This window comes from Priapulus caudatus, unplaced genomic scaffold (assembly GCF_000485595.1).
Source record: "Priapulus caudatus unplaced genomic scaffold, Priapulus_caudatus-5.0.1 Scaffold1673, whole genome shotgun sequence".
Classification (NCBI taxonomy): domain Eukaryota; kingdom Metazoa; phylum Priapulida; class Priapulimorpha; order Priapulimorphida; family Priapulidae; genus Priapulus; species Priapulus caudatus.
The window spans coordinates 33990-58116 of NW_014578734.1; the positions used below are offsets into that span (position 1 = coordinate 33990).

Sequence of the window (24127 nt, forward strand, 5' to 3'; positions counted from 1 at the left end):
GTGTCTTAAGATGGACTAGTTGAGTACACCTGTAGTCACATGTGTCACACTTGTAGGGTTTCTCTCCTGTGTGAGTTCGCTTGTGTGACTTAAGACCGGATAGTTGAGTACACCTGTAGTCACATGTGTCACACGCAAAGGGTTTCTCTCCCGTGTGAGTTCGCACGTGTGTCTTAAGGCTGGTTAGTTGACGGCACTTGTAGTCACATGTATCACACGCAAAGGGTTTCTCTCCCGTGTGAGTTCGCACGTGTGTCTTAAGGCTGGTTAGTTGACGGCACTTGTAGTCACATGTATCACACGCAAAGGGTTTCTCTCCCGTGTGAGTTCGCACGTGTGTCTTAAGGCTGGTTAGTTGACGGCACTTGTAGTCACATGTATCACACGCAAAGGGTTTCTCTCCCGTGTGAGTTCGCACGTGTGTCTTAAGGCTGGTTAGTTGACGGCACTTGTAGTCACATGTATCACACGCAAAGGGTTTCTCTCCCGTGTGAGTTCCCTTGTGTGTCTTAAGATGGACTAGTTGAGTGCACATGTAGTCACACGTGTCACACTTGAAGGGTTTCTCTCCCGTGTGAGTTCGCTTATGTGACTTAAGACTGGATAGTTGAGTACACCTGTAGACACATGTGTCACACGCAAAGGGTTTCTCTCCCGTGTGAGTTCGCACGTGTGTCTTAAGGCTGGTTAGTTGACGGCACCTGTAACTGCATATGTCACACGTGTAGGCTTTCTCTCCATGTGTGCGCATGTGACTCTTGAGATTAGCAGAGGTAGTGCTGGCATGCGAGCAAACATTACACGCATAGGATTTCTCTCCCGAGTGAATGAGCGCGTGGGTCCGCAGATGCTTCTCTAGCGCGAATCTGCGTCCACACGTATCACACGCATGCGGCTTCTCTCCTCCTGCAGGCGGCACATCAAAGTGGGAAGACTCCATCACACGGGTGGGAAGCTAAGCAGTTTCTTCCCCCGCGCAGGTTCCCCCGTCTGTCGTTCGACTTCCTGCGGAGAAAAAAGATCAACATCAATCACCAACTTCCTTCAGCTTTAGACATTCTTACTGTGAACACGGTTGTCTATCTCAATACGATGGAGATTTGCAATAATTTAGACTTTTAATTTTAGTTCATTAATCCACATGAGCACACCGACATCAACTGCACACCTATGCAAGCTGACGTTTCCTACAAGTATTATGGTGATAATCGACCTCAGTCGTTGGGCACCGTGACACCTATGTCCTATTGGAGCCCCACTGGCACTGATGGGGGTTTGAGGGGAAATATGGCCTTGAATTTCGTTTAGGGATATGTTATAAAACTAGAAATGGCAGTTGTCGCCAACGACATGAACGCTAACTTTGCTACGCTAAACAACAAAGTAGATGACATGACTGAAAAACTAAGTGGCATAGAGATTGACGTTGATGGGCTTAAAAAAGATCAAACCAAAACCAGCCAGGATGTGTGTCACCTACAGAACGAAATGGAGGAACTACGTAAATCTGTTCTAGAAAGTCAAGTGCACTCACGGAAATTTAATCTCTTGATATATGGAGTCAGTGGCTATGAGACCGACCCGAGTGAGACCATCAAAGTCGTACGTAACTTTGCAAAAGAGAACTTAAAGTTGAACGACAAAATGGCTGATAATTTATTCATCCGCCATGCACACAGGCTGAAGAAACGTGACTCGAAAGCAACACCTATAATTGTTGTGTTTGCCTTATGGAATGAAAGGGAGGTGTTTATGAAATCCAGCAGAAACTTGAAGGATTCTGGGTACAGTGTGAGGACCGACCTGCCACCGGGGTTGAAATTCCACAGAAACGCGCTAGCGAGAAGGGCCTATAAGCTCCGACAAGACAACTACTTCACAAGAATTCGCGAACGTGGTGCAGATGTGTACCTTGAGATACGAAAAAATGCGAATGACAGTTGGAAGAGACAAGACATCCCCATGGCAGGACCATTTTCGGTAAAATACACTATGAAAGTGATAGCTTGGCGGGAGACCATTAGTAAAGTATTAATTACATGATCGCTCGAACTCCGACAGAGATAAATGTACTATAACTATGTGTGGCTAATGTACACGTACTGAGTACAAGGTAACAGCAGGTTTTTGGATTCATTATGACACAGATAGTATAAAGTGTTAATAGATGTTTATCCTCATTTACCAACTGTAGCACAAGCTAGGAGATTACAACTGTAGATAGAGAAGTTTGAGACGAACATAATGTCGGAAATATGACATCGCCGTAACAGTATTTTCAGAAGCATTGTATAGCGTACTCGTTCAGGGCCAGGAGGAAACTCTTTAGAACAAGTAACAGATCCAGGTCGATATGACGTAGTTATTGGGTGTAGTGGTGTATACAAGCTTGGACAAAAAGACCAGGTGCTACAGGCAGGGCATACAGCGTTACAATATACATGCACAGAGAGTATAGCCTAGCTGCTTCGCGAGTACAATTAAATCTGAACAGCAAACATGTGATAAGTCTATACTGTTTTTCTAATTTTTTTTGGTTTTTTTTTTTTTTCTTTCTTTTTGTTCTGTGCCTCTAGTTTATTGTGAGGTATTAAAATGCAAAATGTAGGGAAAAATTATTAGGCAAACATGTCATAGCAGTAGGAAGCTAAGTCCACCGCGTATTGCGCATTTATTCAGGTAACATGCAGGTGATTTCTAAACCAGGAAGTCTCGTCGTATGCGTGTTGTTTTGTATGTGCATTGACCTTCTGTGCAGGGGTGTGTTTTATTAAAATCGTACACTGATAGTGACGATCTAGTGAATGCTCATGCATGCATTGGTGTCATTGCACAATTTGAGTTTTTTTGTGTGTTCTTGTTATTTTAGGCGTAAATATTTCAGATCCATTTTTATACCAACTTGATTAATCAGAGAAGGATAGCTTTTTTGTTTAGGTTTGAAGCAAAATGGAGAATATATATAGAAACTATGAATTGCAGGGGGTTAGGTGATTGTAACAAGCGTAGAGATATTTTGGAAGATTTAAAGAGAAAAAAGTAAATATAGGATGTCTACAGGATACACATATTGACGCATAAACTGATAGATCGAGCAAAACTAGATTGGGGCGTTGAGGCAATATTTTGCCCTTTTACATCACGCGCAAGAGGAGTGGCAATACTTTTTAACAATAACTTTGAATATACAATACACGAAACTAAAAGCGACCCAGACGGCAATATATACTCTTAGATATTCAGTAGGAGAAAAATATTCATTTTACACTAGTCAACTTGTATGGACCAAACGAAGATGCTCCTAACTTTTATACAAATATTCAAAATTAATAGAAGATATTGGAAATGAAAGTGTAATGATATGTGGAGATTGGAATCTAGTATTGAACCCTAATTCAGATTACCATAATTACAAACATATTAATAACCAAAGGCTAGAGATACAGTTCTATCATTAATAAACCAAAAATAATTGGTAGATGTATGGAAAGCATTTCACGAGGACGAAAAACAATACACATGGGCCAGGAGGAAACCAAAGGTACAAATGGCTAGGCTAGATTATTTTCTATGTACTGAGGACATTATGGCAGTGATAACTTCCTCGGAAATACAACCAAAATACAAGTCAGATCATGCCAGTGTTAGAATAAGAATATCAGTATCAAATCATACGAGAGGTCGAGGATATTGGAAACTTAATAATACTTTATTGAAGGATACAACATATATAGGAATGGTAAAAAAAAAATTCAGGATATTGAAACGTTTTATGCAGACACGCCCTATAACCCCGAATTTGTATCTTCATGTCCAAACTCCAAAATTCAATTGACTATAAATGACAGTTATTTTGGGAAACCTTATTGCTTGGACAGTAAGAGGCCTCACTATACCGTATTCGGCTAGGGTTAAAGGGAAAATATTAAAGAAGAAAAGCAGCTGGAGAAAGAAATCTCAGAAATAGAAAAAGCTATAAAACATAACCCTAATAGCTATATCGACAACATTGAAAGATTAGAAAAACTGAACAATGAGTTGGAAAAATTGAGAGATAAAAAACTGAAGGCATAGCTGTTAGATCTTAGAGCACAGTGGTATTGAGTTAGGAGAAAAAATCAACAGCTTATTTTCTAGTCTGAGAACCGAAAATTATACCAATAAAACAATGCAGCGGAGATTAAACTTGATGACGGAGAAAAATAAATACAACAGATTCAATCCTAAAGGAACAGTTTAATTATTATAAAAATCTGTATAAGAATAAAGATAATGAAAATGACGAGATACTGTTAACAGAACAAGAGCCGCCAGAGCGGCTGAGCTCATCTGGGGTCTGTTGCTACGGTTATAAACTTCAGTCGTGCGTAGTGACACATTTGTTAGGCGCAGATATGCAGATACGCAGTTGCGTACACATCATTGTTAGGACACGCTCACTATCTCCCCCCATGCGATTTTGTTTATTTATTAAATGATACTTGCCTTTCACTTCGAATTTGTGTCATAGATTCACAGCTATCTATTTTATCTATCTATAAAAGATTTCAACATATGAGCATGGTCTCCAAGTTTAATTAGAGGGGGCAGGGAGTCCTTCTCTCCCACCTCCCTCCCCACTGCGCTCCCACCTCCCTCCCCCTGCCTCCCACTTACTCCTCTTGCCTCTCACTTCCCCCCTTACCTCCCATCTCCCTCCCCTACCTTCGACCTCCTCCCCCTGCCTCCCACCTCCCATCCCCTTGCACAACATCTCGCACGACCTAATTGTACCCCTTTCCCGCTCGCATACCACACCGTATCACCGTTTTTCTGTCCCCGTCTCAATTTACTACTCTCTCTCTCTCTTTATCTTACTTTCTCTCTCTCTCTTAATTATATTAAAAAAAATTAAACCCAGCGATGATGCCTTTTACTGCCCCCTTAATAATGCTTTCTTCCTATGCCCCTGAGTGTAACAGTCATAGAAATCATAATATATAAGTGTCTCTAATATTTCTATGGTAACAGCTTTATGTTTCGCCACAATGGTAAATGGATACGCACGGCCATAGCTACATGATATATGTTAAGATTCAAGATGAAAGTAAATATTATATATTATAATATGGTACTAGTATTATTTATTCTGTCGTTTAACAAAGTTACATGAGATAAAAATCTAATTTAAACTAGCGCTATAGTTGCACGAGATGGCGCGCTGCAAGTGTTATCAATAATCAAAGATGGCATCGTTCCTCAAATCGCTTACAGTAGGTACAGGCTAAAATCCAAGATAAGTATATTCAGGCAGTTTGCCTCAGCTGGGTGAACAGCGTGCATTGCAGGTTGGCAGCGCAACAATTATTGATAAGAAGCGTGCCAGCCATGGGCTGCCTTCGTGTTTTTGCCTTTGTGAGCATTCACTGATTCAGCCTGCAGGCCTAATGCGCGGTGCTATAGACACACTCTTTAGAAAATCATATGAAAGGAGCGTAAACCTTGTTCAACAAACATTTGCCTTTGCAATTAAACTGTGCAACTGTAGCCTCACATTGACACAGGTATGGGCCTCTAATAATAGCAAAAGCAGTTCAGTCCTTTGTTGACAGTGAACAAATCCATGTTTAACCTCCTCTTTGAGGCGTCAAAGGTTATCGCACACTTACTCTTCGCATGTCAGCAGAAGGGACATTTCATGGTCCCTTCAATAAAGCCATAAAAATGCTAGGTCACCGCTGAAACAAAAAGTTTTTCATCGCCTCCGTCAGACCATGTCCTCAGAAAATGTCTAAAATCGGCCCTGTGCCACTGACCTTTGACCTGTGACCTCCAATTTCGGCACATGATGGTTTTTCCTACCATGATGCTATACACCGACTATCACGAGCCTAGGTCGAGCCGTTTAGATTTGTGCCGCAATTATGCATTTCCTCCCTATACCTTAAGTTAAGGAGTGAATGTTCCCCTCTTTTACACCTCTTGACCTTTGACCTTTGACCCCAGCTTCGACATCCCAATTCGTTTGACGATCTCCCCCATGGGCCGAATAATCGTGACCGTACGTCGAGCGGTTAAGATTTGCTGCCCAACTGTTGACGCACGGACGCACGGACGACGGGACGGACGCACGACGGACGGACGATCAAGCGATTCTACAAGCTGCATCTGACTATGTCAGATGAGCTAAAAAAGAAGCGAACATGATAAAATGCTCACAGAGGATGAAAAGGAATTGTTAGAAGGACCTATAACCTACGACGAATTACTGCGTGCACTAAAAAAAGCAAAAAATAATAAAAGCCCTGGAATGGATGGGTACTCTTCCGAATTCTTCAAATTCTTTGAATGATCTTGGTTACTTCTTCACTCGTCTCTGAATTGGGCGTATGAACACGGGGAATTATCTATTACTCAACGTAGAGGAGTTATAACTTGTTTACCTAAGCCAGGTAAAGTGAGATGTCATTTGAAAAATTGGAGGCCCATATCACTACTAACAACATCATATAAGCTGGCTTCAACATGTATTGCAGAGAGGTTGAAGAGTGTTATGGACAGATTGATAAATGAAGACCAAAAAGGTTCATCCCAGGTCGGTTTATTGGGGGAAAATACACGAATAATGTTTGATATCATGTTTGAAACAGAGAGGTGCAATATACCAGGTTTGATAATGATGATAGATTTCGAAAAGCATTTGACTCGGTGTCCTGGCAGTTTATAGATAAAGTTCTCAATATTTTAATTTTTGGTAACTCGATTATAAAATGGATTAAAATTTTCAGAACTAAGTCCGAATCTTGTATAATCCAAAATGGTCATATCTCGTCATCTTTTATTTTAGAAAGAGGCTGTAGACAAGGTGATCCCATATCCCCCTACATATTCGTTCTATGCGTTGAGATACTGGGTATTCGTATACGTGAGAATAACAACATAAAAGGTATTACTCTTTGGAATGAAGAATTTAAGATATCGCAGTTAGCTGACGACACATCATTATTTTTAGATGGTTCAGAAGATTCTTTAAGAGAATCTTTACAGGTACTTGAGTGGTTCTATCAGATCTCTGGTCTGAAAACAAACACAGAAAAGACCAAGTTAGTGTGGATTGGTGCTACAAGGGAGTCAGATAGGAGGTTTTGTAGAGAGGAATAATCTTAAAAATGGGTTAAAGAAAATTTCACAAATCTAGGAGTCACGTATAGTACAGAGCTTGAAAAAATTATTAATATAAATATTGAATCAAAATTACAAGGTATAAAGCTCTTATTAAACATATGGCAAAGAAGAAACTTAACTCCTTTAGGTAAAATAACGGTGTTAAAATCCCTTATCGTGCCCCAAAAATTACACATTTTCTAACATCCCTGCAACCCGTCTGCTAACAATTATGCATGAGTTAGACAGTATGTTCAGTAAATTCATATGGAATAATAAAAATGACAAAATAAAAAGAGAAATTATCAGAAGAGGTTACAATCAGGGCGCGTCTGAAAATGCTAGATATACATGTTATAGTGAAAAGTCTTAAACTCTCGTGGATTAGAAGATATATGACAGCTAATAATAAATGGAATATCTTCCTTTCTCAGTATATTTGATTCCACCTTTGCCACACTAGGCCCTAATAAGGAAATAAAGTAGCTAATCCCTTTTGAAGGATGTTATAGATGCATGGAAAGATTTTATTATAATAACTTTGTACCAGGCTCTATAGAGGAATTCTTAGCGAATCCATATGGATCAACAGACAAATCAACTTGGAGTTCATTAAGCAATGGTACAGTAGAGGGATTAGACACATTAGAGACATACTCCACATAGATGGACACTTTCTTACCAAAGAAGAACTAAAAAATAAATTTAATATACAATGTACTTTTATTGACTACGAGAGACTGATAAAATCAATACCAGCTGAATGGAAATCTATCTTAAACATAAAAGAGATGCAAATTTATGGACCAAACATACTCACCCCTTTGAAAATAATTTTAAGTACGGTAAAAGGATGTAAACATTTCACAAACATTTTAAAGGGAAACAATTATATGGTGGTGTCAAAAGCGCAAGAGAAATGGTGCATAAATCTAGATGTCACAAATAAACAAGATTTTTGGTCAAAGGTATATAGGTTACCCTTTGAGGTGACTCTGGATACAAATCTTAGGTATTTTCAATACCAGATATTGTATAGGATTATTGCTACAAATAGATACTTACATTTAATGAAATGTGGACAGTGATTTATGTACGTTTTGTAGCAGGGAGTGCGAGACTATTTACGCACTTATTTGTTGAATGTGAAAAAGTTGTAAATGTATGGTCTGAGGCATGCGCGATGGATGAAAATTGTGGTTATCATAACATTCAATTTTCGAGAGAGAGATATTATATTAGGGTCCGAAATGATATTATAATCAACCTTATAATTTTGAGCTGTAAATTTACTATCTACAAATGTAAGATCAGGCGGTAAAAATCCAACATGGCTGCAGCCAGGGCACAGTATAAAAAGTATTATGAACACAGAAAAGTACATAGCAAAATATTTATAATAATCTGGAAAAATTCTATGGTAAATGGTCAGCTGTTTATAATTCTCTGTAAGGGAAAAGTCGCTACCCTGTACTACTGTTGAACCTATATGCACACGTATATCTTTGTATTAATATACAATAATCGAGAATGATATATAGGATAGAATACCATTAATAGATACCAAACTTTTCTGATAGGGTATGTACTGTATATAATCATGGTTCTGGAAATAAAGCATTATAAAAAAAAAACTACATGTATCCCCCGTGATCTAGTATGAATGAAATATAAAGTAAGGACGTACAAAGTAGGCCAAGTGAAATAAGTCACAAAGACAAAGGTTTGTTACACAGCTCATCTCTCTCAGACGTGTAAGTATACCAAGTCTGGTTGCGATAGGTCAATTGGAAGCCGAGTTATAGAGCGGAAGAGAAATAAGATCAATTTCAAGGTCAAGGTCAAATAGAGGTCGCAGTGACCTGGTTTTGGTACGCGACACACTTTCTCCCCAAGACGTGTAAGTATACCTAGTTTGGTCGCGCTAGGTCAATTAGGGGCCGAGTTATAGAGCGGAAGGGAAATATTATCAAGGTCAATGTCAAATAAAGGTCGCAGTGACCTGGTTTTCGTATGCGACACACCTTCCCAAGATGTGTAAGTATACCAAGTTTGGTCATGCTAGGTCAATTAAGGGTCGAGTTATAGAGCGGAAGAGAAAGTGTCTGAGGCAGCGGCGGCTGGACATACATGAAACCATAGTATCCCCGCCGACTTCATCGCGGGGGATACAGTAACGCATTTTCATGGATTCTAGGTGCCAATAAACTGCTACATTACATTTAATTTCATACGTGATCTTGTAAATACGAAAACAAAATATGTCATAGTTCAATTAGTGTTTTGAAACAGGTGTACGATTAACATGTAACATTTTTTAAATAAAGGTCGTTAAAATTATCGCCCATCAACATTTACATGGTCAAGTAGGATATAATTATGTTCATTCATATGGAAAAAAATGCAAACTTTCATCTTGCATGGACTTTTATTGAGCAGTAAAGCATATACATGTTTATATTATACATATATTAATATACATATATATATATATATAATAATACACAGATATATAATTTTGAACCCAATAATCTACAATTGCACAATTCACATGCTAGATAAATTCAGGTTGCACAATATCAGCATGGGAATTCGACCCAACACAAGAGTAGGGACATCCAACACCCTAGCCCGCCCGCGAAATTTTTTTCCCCACGAGAGTTCCGGACCCCAGCCAATCAGCGCACTCCATTCACTCGACTTCCTCGAAGCAACTATGCAAAATTTATACACCCTAACCCTAACCCGAACCCGAACCCTAACACTAACTATAATCCAATCAGGTTTGTCTTATATAGGCACCATATATTACAAAACACTATCTGTGGTGGGTCCGGAACTCTCGTGGGAAAAAAAATTTCGCAGCCCGACCAGGATCAAGGCCTCCCTCTGCATTTTTGAATGATTGAGCGAAGACTTGAGCCACTTAAGTTATCTTTTAGCCACCAAGGAAAATCTATAGCCACTGTTTTTTTTATCATATATGTGCTTAGTAAGGCATAAGCAGGTCATAGATATGGGAAAAGATTGTGGACGAGAATATTTCATGAAATGACGCGGTAATTGGATTATTTCATTATTTAATCATAATTTAGTGAGCAGCTAAATCATTTGCCAATTGTATTCGACATTTAGTGTAATAAAACGGCCACAGACATTTATTCATCACATTCTGTGAAGGTGGCGAATGCCAGCGGTAGCCCAGAGGCTCTATAACTGTAAAGAAACAATCTTCTCGATGATCAAATCAGCTTTAATTACATTATAGGAGCCTGCCCCTATTTTATGAAAAAACCTGTGTCGCTTTAAAATACCAAGAATTTCATAATTAAAAGATTCATTTGACCTAACTTGTTACATGATGCAAGTGTATTCTCACACATGGCACACATCTCAACTGGTATTTTCCCCGGTATTCATGTTATAATTCGACAATTTCAAATGCAGGTACGTTTTTTAAATTTGGCAAACGCGATACTTGCATTACTGCACAATGCACATATGCGAGAGCCAAAGCCTCATCTACACGGAGTCACCTTAACCTGAGTTAAGCTAACCCGAGTTAACACTTAACCCGAGGTCAGAAACACGCATCGTCTACGCGGAGTTTGTCTTAACCTGAGTTAAGCTAACGACAGCTAGTGGGAGGCGGGGTTTACTGCGGTATGCAAGTATACGCATGTAACGAGTAACTTGTACCTCATCTTTTTCCCAGTTATTTCTTTGTGCCGTGATCCGTATATTATTGAAAATATCGCAAAAAGTTACAAATATGCAAATCTGTGAATCTTGAAAAGTCGTGGAAAGGAAGTAACCCGGATGTCAATAATGCATGTGTCGCCGCCTATTCAGTCTACTGATAACTACCACTTAGCTCGAGTTAATGATTTCACGCGCGTCTACATGAGTCTTAACGTAGTTAGCTTAACCCCCCTCATCGCGTGGGGTTAAGCTAACCCGGGTTAACGCTTACCCTAAAACTTACAGAATTACTCTCATATCTATTCAATTCCTTCATTTTTAGTTAGTTGCAAACTGAGGCTTTTTCTACTGCGAATCGCAGTGTTGATCTGTCAATTTGATCACCTTTGTTTATTTCCATCTTCAATAGTCCCTTTTCGAACTTTTAGGATTAATATTTACAAGGTTACTAAAATAGGTATGACTATTCCTCTTTGATATCTATACTAAAAGTCTACTAAAATTTATGACTACAAGGATCTGTTGCTGCTGTTGTTAATTGATAATTTAGTATCTAAATTTAGATGTACCCCTGTTCTTATTTTTGGCAAACATTATTGTGTAAACCTCATGAATATACTAATCCTCAAAAGTCCAAGAGACTATAACAAGAGCCGCAGAGCGTCTGGGCTCATCTGAGGTCTGTTGCTATGGTTATAAATGCAACATTTAAGTTGTGCATAGTGACACCTTTGTTAGGCGCAGATATGCAGATACGCAGTTGCGTACACATCATTTCAGCAACCTTCTGCATTCTGCATACCTCCAAAATCCCATTGGTTGATACAAATCGCGTGCCTAAAACTCCTGTTTTATGGTACATTGTGACCCTAACCCTAACCCTAACCCCATTAAAAAAAAATATATAATAATTGTAAAAATTATTTGTTGTTATTAAATTGTTGCAAATAAATCATGTAAATATTTGCGTTAATTGGAAAAAAATAGTTAAATGGATAAAGAAAGAAAAATACAGAAAACAGGTGAATAATAAAAAATCTGATGGGATTCGATCCAAAGACCTTGAGTCATGATGCCTGTGCTGTACCCGTTCGGCTATCCAGGCTTATTGGCTTTCTAGATTATGGATGTGCCATGAATATGAGAACACTGTGACATCATTGAGGCAGTTCAGGAATCCATGTTTAACACGTTCAACGCGAAACACGAGTATACTCGTTCGAACCTGCAAAACGCACGGCCGCGAAATACAAGTATACTCGTGGCAAAAAATAAAAAAATAAAAATATTTGGAACGTTTACTATGTTCTCCTATAGATGGCATGGGCTGTACGCTTACAAATTCAACGGCGTCACTGTACAAACCCCAGTAGTAGATGACATAATTTATACAATACTTTACTGTTGTTTGGAACGTTATTTTGGGAGTTTTTGGGACTGAGGTAATGTTTTTCGTTCACCGGGCCAAAGGGCGTTTGACCGCCGGTTGTTGTAAAGTTGTTTTGATGTATGAGAGTTGTATTTGATTTGATTGAACACGGGTGATTAATTACGGGTGTTGTTTTGATGTCTGAGAGTAAGTTTATATCTATATTATACTAGCCACTAATTAGAAATAATTTTATAGCTAGTTAAACCTGCCAAAAACATTTTGTGTAATCAGTGACTAAGCGGGGAAAACGCGAAAATCTCAGCACAGGGCGGTAGGTGCATTGTTAAACATGCAGCGTTCAACATGTTAACCCTCCTTTTGAGGGTCAAAAGGTTATCAGACACTTACTCTTCGCACGTCAGTGGAAAGCACATTTCATGGTCCTTTCAATAAAGTGATAAAAATGGTAGGTCAGTGCTGAAACAAAAAAGTTTTTCACTCTGTCCATTAATCCATGTCCTAAGAAAATGTCTGATATCTGACCTTTCCCCACTGCCCTTTGACCTGTGACCTCCAATTTCGCACTGGTGATGGGTTTCCTGCCCATCACACTATACACCGAATATTAAGAGCATAGGTCGAGCCGTTAAGATTTGTGCTGCAATTCCGTATTTCATCCTATACCTTAAGTTAAGGGGAAAATATTCCAACATATCAACACTGCAGATGGCAGTAGAAAAAGCCTCAAATTTGCAATAAACTATGTACAGCAGAAGGGAGAGATTTCCAATACGGAATGACAGAAACAAAGAAGCTTAACTTAGTTAAAGTTATCCTTTGAAGATGGCACGTGTCGAAAGCAATGAATGATCAGGCTCAGATGATCAAGCTAATGTGACAGTGTTATCCGCTATTGGGTAGTATTGCTAGCACATAAAGCTGCATCTATATTGGTTGTACCACAGGGACTTTAGACAGTCACTAAAAACTGAAAATAATATGAATGCACATTCACAACAAGTGCCGCAGTGCGACAGGGCTCATCTGGTGTCTGGTGTTCTGCTGATAAATTTATTTGTGCATAGCAAGACGTCTTATACATAAGACTTCTTTATTCTTGTTTGACTTTCGTAGCCAATTCGAACAAATATATCAGCTACACTTTCGCACCCACCCAATCTCTATGCATTGCAGACACATGTGCATTGCAAGTTGGCAGGCAACAATTATGATTAGAAGCGTGCCAGCCATGGGCTGCCCCATGTTTTTGCCTACCCACGCGAGCATTCACTGTTTCAGCCTTTCAGGGTGCTATAGACAGACTGCTTTAGAAAATAATATGATTTAAGGAGCGTAAACCTTGTTCAACAAACATTTGCCTTTGCAATTCAATTGTGCAACTGTAGCCTCACATTCACACAGGTATGGGCTCTAATAATAGCAAAAGCAGTTCAGTCCTTTGTTAACAGTCAACAAATCAATGTTTAACCCTCCTCTTGATGGTCAAAAGGTTATCCGACACCAGGGGCGGCGCTAGGGTATTTTCTTAGGGGGGGCATAACTTTTATACAAATATTCAAAAATTAATAGAAGATATTGGAAATGAAAGTGTAATATGATGTGGGAGATTGGAATCTAGTATTGAACCCTAATTCAGATTACCATAATTACAAACATATTAATAACCCAAAGGCTAGAGATACAGTTCTATCATTAATAAACCAAAAAAATTGGTAGATGTATGGAAAGCATTTCACGAGGACGAAAAACAATACACATGGGCCAGGAGGAAACCAAAGGTACAAATGGCTAGGCTAGATTATTTTCTATGTACTGAGGACATTATGGCAGTGATAACTTCCTCGGAAATACAACCAAAATACAAGTCAGATCATGCCAGTGTTAGAATAGAAATATCAGTATCAAATCATACGAGAGGTCGAGGATATTGGAAACTTAATATAACTTTATTGAAGGATACAACATATATAAGGAATGGTAAAAAAAAAAATTCGGATATGAAACAGTTTTATGCAGACACGCCCTATAACCCCGATTTTGTATCTTCATGTCCAAACTCCAAAATTCAATTGACTATAAATGACCAGCTATTTTGGGAAACCTTATTGCTGGAAGTAAGAGGCCTCACTATACCGTATTCGGCTAGGGTTAAAAGGGAAAATATTAAAGAAGAAAAGCAGCTGGAGAAAGAAATCTCAGAAATAGAAAAAGCTATAAAACATAACCCTAATAGCTATATCGACAACATTGAAAGATTAGAAAAACTGAACAATGAGTTGGAAAAATTGAGAGAATAAAAAAACTGAAGGCATAGCTGTTAGATCTAGAGCACAGTGGTATGAGTTAGGAGAAAAATCAACAGCTTATTTTCTTAGTCTTGAGAACCGAAATTATACCAATAAAACAATGCAGGAGATTGAACTTGATGACGGAAGAAAAATAAATACAACAGATTCAATCCTAAAGGAACAGTTTAATTATTATAAAAATCTGTATAAGAATAAAGATAATGAAAATGACGAGATACTGTTAACAGAACAAGAGCCGCAGAGCGGCTGAGCTCATCTGGGGTCTGTTGCTACGGTTATAAACTTCAGTCGTGCGTAGTGACACATTTGTTAGGCGCAGATATGCAGATACGCAGTTGCGTACACATCATTGTTAGGACACGCTCACTATCTCCCCCCCATGCGATTTTGGTTTATTTTATTAAATGATACTTGCCTTTCACTTCGAATTTGTGTCATAGATTCACAGCTATCTATTTTTATCTATCTATAAAAGATTTCAACATATGAGCATGGATCTCCAAGTTTAATTAGAGGGGGCAGGGAGTCCTTCTCTCCCACCTCCCTCCCCACTGCGTCCCACCTCCCTCCCCCTGCTCTCCACTTCACTCCTCTTGCCTCTCACTTCCCCCCTTACCTCCCATCTCCCTCCCCCTACCTTCGACCTCCCTCCCCCTGCCTCCCACCTCCCATCCCCTTGCACAACATCTCGCACGACCTAATTGTACCCCGTTTCCCGCTCGCATACACACCGTATCACCGTTTTCCTGTCCCCGTCTCAATTTACTACTCTCTCTCTCTCTTTATCTTACTTTCTCTCTCTCTCTTAATTATATTAAAAAAATTAAAACCCAGCGATGATGCCTTTTACTGCCCCTTAATAATGCTTTCTTCTATGCCCTGAGTGTAACAGTCATAGAAATCATAATATATAAGTGTCTCTAATATTTCTATGGTAACAGCTTATGTTCGCACAACTGGTAAATGGATACGCACGGCCATAGCTACATGATATATGTTAAGATTCAAGATGAAAAGTAAATATTATATATTATAATATGGTACTAGTTATTATTTATTCGTTTAACAAAGTTACATGAGAATAAAATCTAATTTAAACTAGGCCTATAGTTGCCACGAGATGGCGCGTGCAAGTGTAATCAATAATCAAAGATGGCATCGTTCCTCAAATCGTACAGTAGGTACAGGCTAAAATCCAAGTAAGTATATTCAGGCAGTTGCTCAGCTGTGAGTGAACAGGCCACCGGGGTTGAAATTCCACAGAAACGCGCTAGCGAGAAGGGCCTATAAGCTCCGACAAGACAACTACTTCACAAGAATTCGCGAACGTGGTGCAGATGTGTACCTTGAGATACGAAAAAATGCGAATGACAGTTGGAAGAGACAAGACATCCCCATGGCAGGACCCATTTTCGGTAAAATACACTATGAAAGTGATAGCTTGGCGGGAGACCATTAGTAAAGTATTAATTACATGATCGCTCGAACTCCGGACAGAGATAAATGTACTATAACTATGTGTGGCTAATGTACACGTACTGAGTACAAGGGTAACAAGCAGGTTTTTGGATTCATTATGACACAGATAGTATAAAGTGTGAATAGATGTTTATCCTCATTTACCAACTGTAGCACAAGCTAGGAGATTACAACTGTAGATAGAGAAGTTTGAGACAGAACATAATGTCGGAAATATGACATCCCGTAACAGTATTTTCAGAAGCATGTATAGCGTACTCGTTCAGGGCCAGGGGGAAACCCTTTAGAACAAGTAACAGATCCAGGTCGATATGACGTAGTTATTGGTGTAGTGGTGTATACAGCTTGGACAAAAAGACCAGGTGCTACAGGCGAGGGGCATACAGCGTTACAATATACATGCACAGAGAGTATAGCCTAGCTGTTCCGGAGTACAATTATAATCTGAACAGCAAACATGTGATAAGTCTATACTGTTTTTCTAATTTTTTTTTGGTTTTTTTTTTTTTTCTTTTCCTTTTTGTTCTGTGCCTCTAGTTTATTGTGAGGTATTAAAATGCAAAATGTAGGGAAAAATTATTAGGCAAAACATGTCATAGCAGTAGGAAGCTAAGTCCACCGCGTATTGCGCATTTATTCAGGTAACATGCAGGTGATTTCTAAACCAGGAAGTCTCGTCGTATGCGTGTTGTTTTGTATGTGCATTGACCTTCTGTGCAGGGGTGTGGTTTTACTAAAATCGTACACTGATAGTGAGGATCTAGTGAATGCTCATGCATGCATTGGTGTCATTGCACAATTTGAGTTTTTTTGTGTGTTCTTGTTATTTTAGGCGATAAATATTTCCAGATCCATTTTTATACCAACTTGATTAATCAGAGAAGGATAGCTTTTTTGTTTAGGTTTGAAGCAAAATGGAGAAAATATATATAGAAACTATGAATTGTAGGGGGTTAGGTGATTGTAACAAGCGTAGAGATATTTTTGGAAGATTTAAAGAGAAAAAAGTAAATATAGCATGTCTACAGGATACACATATTGACGATAAACTGATAGATCGAGCAAAACTAGATTGGGGCGTTGAGGCAATATTTTGCCCTTTTACATCACGCGCAAGAGGAGTGGCAATACTTTTTAACAATAACTTTGAATATACAATACACGAAACTAAAAGCGACCCAGACGGCAATTATATACTCTTAGATATTACAGTAGGAGAAAATATTCATTTTACACTAGTCAACTTGTATGGACCAAACGAAGATGCTCCTAACTTTTATACAAATATTCAAAAATTAATAGAAGATATTGGAAATGAAAGTGTAATATGATAGTGGGAGATTGGAATCTAGTATTGAACCCTAATTCAGATTACCATAATTACAAACATATTAATAACCCAAAGGCTAGAGATACAGTTCTATCATTAATAAACCAAAAAGAATTGGTAGATGTATGGAAAGCATTTCACGAGGACGAAAAACAATACACATGGCCAGGAGGAAACCAAAGGTACAAATGGCTAGGCTAGATTATTTTCTATGTACTGAGGACATTATGGCAGTGATAACTTCCTCGGAAATACAACCAAAATACAAGTCAGATCATGCCAGTGTTAGAATAGAAATATCAGTATCAAATCATACGAGAGGTCGAGGATATTGGAAACTTAATATAACTTTATTGAAGGATACAACATATATAAGAATGGTAAAAAAAAAAATTCGGATATGAAACAGTTTTATGCAGACACGCCCTATAACCCGATTTGTATCTTCATGTCCAAACTCCAAAATTCAATTGACTATAAATGACCAGTTATTTTGGGAAACCTTATTGTGGAAGTAAGAGGCCTCACTATACCGTATTCGGCTAGGGTTAAAAGGGAAAATATTAAAGAAGAAAAGCAGCTGGAGAAAGAAATCTCAGAAATAGAAAAAGCTATAAAACATAACCCTAATAGCTATATCGACAACATTGAAAGATTAGAAAAACTGAACAATGAGTTGGAAAAATTGAGAGATAAAAAAACTGAAGGCATAGCTGTTAGATCTAGAGCACAGTGGTATGAGTTAGGAGAAAAATCAACAGCTTATTTTCTTAGTCTTGAGAACCGAAATTATACCAATAAAACAATGCAGGAGATTGAACTTGATGACGGAAGAAAAATAAATACAACAGATTCAATCCTAAAGGAACAGTTTAATTATTATAAAAATCTGTATAAGAATAAAGATAATGAAAATGACGAGATACTGTTAACGGAAAAAGAGCCGGCAGAGCGGCTGAGCTCATCTGGGGTCTGTTGCTACGGTTATAACTTCAGTCGTGCGTAGTGACACATTTTGTTAGGCGCAGATATGGCAGATACGCAGTTGCGTACACCATCATTGTTAGGACACGCTCACTATCTCCCGCCCCATGCGATTTTGGTTTATTTTATTAAATGATACTTGCCTTCACTTCGAATTTGTGTCATAGATTCACAGCTATCTATTTTTTATCTATCTATAAAAGATTTCAACATATGAGCATGGATCTCCAAGTTTAATTAGAGGGGCAGGGAGTCCTTCTCTCCACCTCGCCTCCCACTGCGTCCCACCTCCTCCCCCTGCTCTCCCACTTTACTCCTCTTGCCTCTCACTTCCGCCCCTTACTCCCATCTCCCTCCCCCTACCTTCGACCTCCCTCCCCCTGCCTCCCACCTCCCATCCCCTTGCACAACATCTCGCACGACCTAATTGTACCGCGCGTTTCCCCTCGCATACACACCGTATCACCGTTTTCCTGTCCCCGTCTCAATTTACTACTCTCTCTCTCTCTTTGATCTTACTTTCTCTCTCCTCTCTTAATTATATTAAAAAAATTAAAACCCAGCGATGATGCCTTTTTACTGCCCCCTTAATAATGCTTTCTTCTATGCCCTGAGTGTAACAGTCAATAGAAATCAAATATATAAGTGTCTCTAATATTTCTATGGTAACAGCTTATGTTCGCACAACTGGTAAATGGATACGCACGGCCATAGCTACATGATATATGTTAAGATTCAAGATGAAAAGTAAATATTATATATTATAATATGGTAGCTAGTTATTATTTATTCGTTTAACAAAGTTACATGAGAATAAACATCTAATTTAAACTAGGCCTATAGTTGCACGAGATGGCGGCGTGCAAGTGTAATCAATAATCAAAGATGGCATCGTTCCTCAAATCGTACAGTAGGTACAGGCTAAAATCCAAGTAAGTATATTCAGGCAGTTGCTCAGCTGTGAGTGAACAGGTGCATTGCAGGTTGGCAGGCAACAATTATGATAAGAAGCGTGCCAGCCATGGGCTGCCTGTGTTTTTGCCTTGTGAGCATTCACTGATTCAGCCTGCAGGCCTAATGGCAGGGTGCTATAGACACACTGCTTTAGAAAATCATATGATTTAAGGAGCGTAAACCTTGTTCAACAAACATTTGCCTTTGCAATTAAACTGTGCAACTGTAGCCTCACATTGACACAGGTATGGGCTCTAATAATAGCAAAAGCAGTTCAGTCCTTTGTTGACAGTGAACAAATCCATGTTTAACCCTCCTCTTGAGGCGTCAAAAGTTATCCGACACTTACTCTTCGCATGTCAGCAGAAGGGACATTTCATGGTCCCTTCAATAAAGCCATAAAAATGCTAAGGTCACCGCTGAAACAAAAAGTTGTCCAATCGCTTCGTCAGACCATGTCCTCAGAAAATGTCTAAAATCTGCCGTGTGCCCCATTGACCTTTGACCTGTGACCTCCAATTTCGGCACAGTGATGGCTTTTCCTACCAGGTCGAGCCGTTTAGATTTGTGCCGCAATTCTGCATTTCCTCCCTATACCTTAAGTTAAGGAGGGAATGTTCCCCCTTCTTTTACATCTCTTGACCTTTGACCTTTAACCCCCAGCTTCAACATCTCAACTCGTTTTCGGATTACCCCCCCACGTCCCGACTTTCGAATCCATACGTCGAGCCGTTTAGATTTGTGCCCAACTGTTGACGGACGCACGCACGGATGGACGCACGCACGCTCATGCGATTCTACAAGCTGCATCTGACTATGTCCGATGAGCTAAAAATTGGAAATATATAGCCATAAAGCTCACAGAGTTTGCACAATGTGTACAGTACAGAAGAGTGCAAAATTAACGCGAGTCCGGAGTCAATTACTCGGGACCTGATTTATTGTCAGACTCCCTGATACATGCAGGAGTGCGTGTGACTCCCTGAAAATTCTGCTATATACTAACTACAGTTGTTCGTTCAAGACCACGGGCTCGTGGAATTACCGTATTTTTCAGTAAATGTCCAAAGAAAATTTGACAGACGTGCGACCGCCTAATCGAATCTTCCAAATAAGCACATGCGCTGGTATTGTTAATAATTTTAGTTTTGAACTTCAGATTGCGGACTCCTGTGTGACTGTTGTCCTCTATTTGAGGGCAGGCCGGGAGTCCCTTGGACTCCCTTGTTCAAAAATTAATTTCTGCAGGTACATACTGGCCCTGGTACATGCAGTGTTAACGATTGTCCGTATTCCGTCATGTCCGTTACGCCAACTAAATGTTTAATCTCTGCGGAACTGTTCAGTGAAATATCACATAATCATAATGGCGCGATCTATAATTTTAAATATATGGGTCAGCAATATATGCATGGACCGATAGTTCTACATAGAGTTTTTGCAAAAGCAAGTTGATATATATACAGTCGCACAACAGTAGAAGTGTAATAAAGCGGTAGATTTGTGAACGTGCGTTCATATTACTTGCCTTATTTTATGTTTTTACTGAGTCTCTACACGGGTCCCAAGACGTGCATGATGTGGGTTGTCCGCTCACTTACAAGTCTTACACTTCACAGGCCCGTAGCCAGGGGGGTTCGGTGGGTTCGCACAACCCCCCCCCCCTGAGCAAAAAAAAAATTCCCCATTTGAAAATTTGCAAGAATTTCACCTCAGGTATGCACCAGATCACTCCATTTTAGTGTAATAATTGCAAACTCTCCATCGTGCGGGAGGGGTGTGTCCCTCACCACCCACCACCTTCCACACCCTATCCCCGCTCGGTCACTATGCTCCCTCGCTCGGTCGCTTCGCGCCATCACAAATTGCCAACATTTAAAAACAAACCCCCACCAATATAAAGCTGGCTACGGGCTATCTCTAGTACTATAGCCCACGTACAGTTGCCGCAGGGCTATAGAACGTAATATGGCAATTTCCTGTGAGTAAGCAAAGACAACTTTTTGCCAATAATAAATTCTTCTGTATGCCAAATAAAACACATTCTCTGCCGGACAAATGTCTTAAGTTACTACAAACACTGAAATTAAACTGCAAACTAACGGTTAAATGTTGTACTTGCTATATTACTCGTCAACAAAGATTGTAACTTGTAAACTTGTAACCGCCATTTTACGCTAGTGAGCAAGCACAATGTATTTCCAAGTGGAGGGGTGGGCAGGTTGCTCACGGTTGCAAACCGCGCTAGCGCTGCGCAACAAAAAATGGCGGTTAAATCCACATGCAAACTGCCCACCCCTCCAATTGGAAATAAATTGTGCCCGCTCACTAGCGCTGGAACCGCGCGAGCGCTGCGCAACGAGAAATGGCGGTTACAAGTTGATAAACAATCTTCGTCGACGAGTAATATCGCAAGTACAATATTTAAGCGTTAGTTTGTCTTTTCATTTTAGTGTTTGTAGTAACTTAAGACATTTGTCCGGCAGAGAATGTGTTTTATTTGGCATACCGAAAAAGTTACTATCGGCAAAAAGTGGTCCTCTGCTTTCTCACTGGAAATTGCCATATTACGTGCCATATTACGTTCTATAGCCCTGCGGCAACTGTACGCGGGCTATAGTACTAGAGCTAGCTACGGACTAGCTCTAGTACTATAGCCCGCAGATAGCTGCCGCAGGGCTATAGCACATTCTGCCATAGATGTAATGACACCAAATGCTCCAACTGGTCTAACCAAAAATGTATCCCCAAAACGCAAAATGATCGGGCTTTTTAACACTTATCTATCAACATGGACATCTCACCTATCTTTTTGAACACTTTCCACAACTTTACACCAGGTATTTATGCATTTATTCTTAAAAGTCTTAGCACTACTGGTGTTTCGTTTTCAAATGCGGTTGCTCTGCTTATGTGTGCACGCGTGACGTCACCCGAAATGTACTAGGCTGAATCATAGCTGACCATGTGTTTTGTCTACATTTCAGGTGACGTCACGCGTGCACACATAAGCAGAGCAACCGCATTTAAAAACGAAACACCAGTAGTGCTAAGGCTTTTAGGAATAAATGCATAAATACCTGGTGTAAAGTTGTGGAAAGTGTTCAAAAAGATAGGTGAGATGTCCATGTTGATAGATAAGTGTTAAAAAGCCCGATCATTTTGCGTTTTGGGGATACATTTTTGGTTAGACCAGTTGGAGCATTTTAGTATTACATCTATGTAGGCCGACCAGGCTGTGCCGACGGATTGTCTTATATAGCCTGACACCCTTCCATACAAAAAACGCTATCACCTTGCAGATCTAGATGAATTAGATCTATTACCAACCTTTTGACTTGCTTGTTTGAAATATGAACGTTACTCACAGTTGTTCCTGCTTCTAAACTAGAATGTATCTTCTTAATTCACGTATAAATCTGCTAAATTCTCACGCATTCAACTTTCCAATCAGCTTTACCCGCTCATGTTTTACACGGCGCATGAGTCAATGGAAGAGAGACACGCGAAAACCCCGAAACGAAAAGACTCGCCTAGAAATAACTACAGAACAGTACAATAGCGCACGATGGCTCTACGGCAATTTACACACAAAAGCAAGTGAACGATGTTCACAAATGTCTGGGCCATTTGTAAAAACCTTAGATGACATGTTCTTGGATGCAGGGGTGGTTACACTGGTTTGCATGAGGACCGCAGATCGTTTAATTTCCCTTGTTCGATCCATTGCGGATTTTAGTCACAGTCGGAATGATAACAAACATGGTGGCAAATTATGGTAGCCTAACCCACAGGCACCTATATCTAAATCCCCCAATGCGAGCACCGAAGGTGTGAGGCACCTTCGGTGGAACCGGAAGGTGGAACCGGTGGAAGGTGGAACCGGAAGGTGGAACCGGTGGAACCGGAAGGTGTGACCACGGCTCACACCTTCGGTGCTCGCATTGGGGGATTTAGATATAGGTGCCTGTGGCCTAACCCACACCAAAACCACCAAAATCATCGGTGTGGGCATTGGTCAGAGGAATCTCGGACTACACACAGAGCTGCTTGCTGTTTATAAGCATTGGCCGAGCTTATTAAACGTACAGAGTAAACACTGTGTAACCACAGAAATATATAGAAATACGAGTCTAACTACTAATATTATAATTACTAATATTATACTATATTAATCTTTGTGTGTAACACAAACAGTACAAACGACAGCCATCTTTAGTTCCCGAGTTAGATGGCACCCAACGCCGCAGTTGACTATTTCTCACCATGTCGAGGTGTCTATAACAGTCTCCATCTGCATCCAGTTGTACTGAAGCAAGCCGAGGAATTATAGGAAAAGAATGATATAACGATTTAATTTAATTTAATCCATTTAGTGCATTATTTTTTTCCGTTAAGGCAGAGGGTATAGAGCCGTAGTCGTATGATTTATATTTATCTTTATACTCCGTCTATGTCTTAATTCCGATTTCACCGAAGCCTCGTGCATAATGAAAAACTAGACGATCTGCAGCCACTGATCTCTATCATATAATCTCTATAATATATCTCTATATCTCTATAATCTCTATAATATATCTCTATAATATATATCTCTATAATATAGTGTCTGCAGCGCGTCTATTTTTTCCGTACCGCAAATGCGCAAAGGGTTCCTCTGATTGGCTGCTTTGATTTGCTCTGACGCGATAAACNTGTATTTGTTTTTGATTATTTGATTCTATTTGCAGACATTGGCTTCATCAGGTCAAGCTTTCGAGATTACATCTGAGAATAAGGGTGTTTAAAGTTTAATTGACACTCGCTGGCTAATACGCACACACACACACACAC

The 24127-nt window shown here is 39.6% G+C and overlaps 1 pseudogene; it reads right to left on the bottom strand.

Annotated features, from left to right (window-relative positions):
- Positions 1-23666, bottom strand: part of LOC106817303 — a 26616-nt pseudogene extending 2950 nt beyond the window's left edge.
- Positions 23667-24127: the final 461 nt, after the last annotated feature.